The sequence below is a fragment of the Crocodylus porosus genome, unplaced genomic scaffold, assembly GCF_001723895.1.
Source record: "Crocodylus porosus isolate Cpor-Errol unplaced genomic scaffold, CroPor_comp1, whole genome shotgun sequence".
NCBI classification, from domain to species: Eukaryota; Metazoa; Chordata; order Crocodylia; family Crocodylidae; genus Crocodylus; species Crocodylus porosus.
In genome coordinates this window covers 32,746,578-32,749,394 of record NW_017728907.1, presented here as the reverse complement: position 1 = coordinate 32,749,394, position 2,817 = coordinate 32,746,578, and the positions used below count along the sequence as shown (strand labels likewise).

General features: G+C 46.2%; 1 protein-coding gene across 1 annotated transcript in view; it reads right to left on the bottom strand.

Moving 5' to 3' along the window:
• F3 (coagulation factor III, tissue factor) overlaps positions 1-2,817 on the bottom strand; it is a 9,042-nt gene that overhangs the window by 5,613 nt on the left and 612 nt on the right. The gene's annotated exons all lie outside the window — the stretch shown is intronic.

Sequence of the window (2,817 nt, the reverse complement as noted above, 5' to 3'; positions counted from 1 at the left end):
CGGCTCCGCCGCGCCCCGGCCGCCCCCCACCCCCGCAGCTCTTCTCCGGGCTTGGCGATGTCTCCGGTGGGACGAGCTGCGGGGGGGCGTAGAGGCGCGCTGGGGCTGCCAAGCCTCCAGGACTGCCCCGGAGTCTCCAGGAATTAGAGGTCGTCTCCAGGAGACTGCTCAGTCACCGGGGAAATACGTGATAGCGCATCCATTCAAACAAATATTAAATGTTGAAGCCGATGTATACAGGAGGTTTCTAAACTGTACATTTGCCTTCCCGAGCACGGAATAGTCGGTCATTAATGTCCTTTACATCATGGGACGGATCCCCCCGGAACGGACTCCAGCAGAGTTGGCAGCCCTAGGCGCAGTGTCCCTTGTCAGGGCCTGGGAAGGGCGCTTGGTGTCCAGACTGTTGTCTCTTCCCAGCTGTTTGCTCCAATAAAGGGATGGCCAGGAAGCTGTTCCTCCTCGCATATTTCCTGGCCCCTAGTGGCTACAACACTCCACTTGAAGTTCTCCCAAGTCTTTCAGGGTTTCTACTCCAGGAAAGTAGGGACCTGTAATGACTTTTGTTCAAGTAACCGAGACAAGTAGTTTGCACAGAATCACATGGGAAGTTCTGCTTGCTGCTGAACTCAGGCCTTCTCTGTCCCTCAAGCCTGCTTATCAGACTTCCTGCCTGCATCTACATGTGCAAGAGATTCAAAAAGCTCTTGGGTCAGAGGCAATATCTATTATTAGACCAACTGAGTACAGCAGTAGCAAAAAAATGATTTATTTGCAAGTTTTCAGGCACAGACACCCTTCCTCAGGTTGAGGAAAATTAAAAGATTGTAGAAGTCCTCATAGGTAGAAAATAAACTTGTACCCACTTTGCACATGGGTAATAGAGGCTGGAAGTGTATTCCCCTGGGCTTTGGAGAGTCCTTTCGTTAGACTGTTGCTCTGTGATGTGCAGATTAGGCTGTCTTCATCCCTGGAGGTATCCAATGTCAGAGGCAGCCAGGGAGGTGAAAAAAACCCTTCTTCGTTGTTTAATTCAAAACAATAAACTCTGAAGCATTTTGAGTCAGAGTAAACTACTCCCTGGTGCATCATCTACACGTGCAAGGGGGGGAAGGGGCTAGCTCCAGGTGGCAGTGTCAGGCAGTGGAGGGACTGGCTGGGGCACAAGGGTACTGAAAGTGCAGAGCCATGTGGCCAGCCAGGAGGCAAGAGTCTAGCCCCCTGCTGCCTGGGTTGACCAGGCACAATTTATACCTACAGCCAGCATTGACATGTATATTTAATCACAACTAATTACCCCACTGTAATATAGTTCTGTCAGTGACAGTACTATTTTTATTCTTTTAACTTTGTATTAAACTCCTATCCTATGTGTGGTTAGATTTCCTTAGAAGTATTTAGTACAGGAGACAGAGATTTTGAGGTTTCCTTCACTTTATGCATGTACTGTATATGTGAATTCACTCTTATGCAATGACCCTTTTTATACCAAAAATTCGTTATATGTGAGGTAAGTTCACCTTAGGTGATTGGTGTGGTGGAAGCCTGAAGTCAACTGCTTTGTACAGTGCATTGTGGGAGCGATGCACACCAAAATATAGTCTCCTGTGTGGATCTGTGCTCCTGGCTCATCTGTGACATGTTTCTGTAGTTGCCATCCCCATTATGATAGTGCCCTGTGCTTGTGTGTACCATCTGCTGTTGGCGAGTACCAAAATTGTTTTGTAAAAGTTGTAGAAATGCATCTGGGGGTCAGTACAGTCGAGGTCTTGGAACATATCCCTATTTGTTATGATGTAAAGTGGGTTCCCTTTATGCGAATACAAGTTATGCAGCATTTTTCAGGAATGCATCTACAGCATAAAGCTAGGGAAACCTGTACTTTCTTACAAATTCTTCTGTCATGGTAGGAATCTGCATAGTATGCTACTTTAGTTAGCGCAATAGTTTCATAGTTTCATAGTTGTCATTTTTCCCTTTGTGTAAATATGTGGGCACCTATCACATGTCTGTATACTGGGCTCTATACTGACTTATAGCCCTGGAAACCTCCATGCCTGGGCAGAATTTGGCCTCTTTTGTCTTCTATCAAGCTAGACACAAAAGGTCACCAAGAACTAGGTCTGTTGTATCTGGCCTAGCTTTTTGGACATATAGAATACATTTTGGTTTCCAACAGAGTTACTAGTTCACACAATTCTATCATGTCTGCAAGAGTTAGTGTTTTTACCAAGCTATCAGCATCTGAAGTTAAAGGATTACATGAGAATCTCAGTTTTCAGTGAAAAAGTACATTCCTTACTTTCACACTTGAGAAATGTATAACCTAATGATTCAAAAGGCAAATAATAAGAATCTTATATATACCATTTAAAATATCTTTCTTTTTTGCACAAATCTCATGACTTTGGGGCCCAATACATATACAGTCAGCCCTCAGACTTATAATGCAATTGGTTCCTGAAAACTGTATCTTAGGTCAAAACATCATAAATTGGAACCAATTTTCCCATAGGAACAATGTTATAAAAGGGTGATTGGTTCCTTTATGACACTTGAAAAGGAGGGGGCATGGGGAGTCAGATCAACACCCTTGCAGTGAGGGAGGGATTGGGCCTGGGACTAGGGCAGGTTGGGGCAAGCGCTGCCCAGTCAGGACGGGGGATGTGGGGAGGCGTTGAGGTGGTTCCTGCTATTGGGCACCACCGGTCTGCGAGCTGCTCATCTGGCAGCTTGTCCAGTGGCTCTCACTGCTGCTCCTGCAGCCAGTCTGGGAGGGCATGGCTGGGGGGTGGGGGGTGTGCCCCTGAATCTATG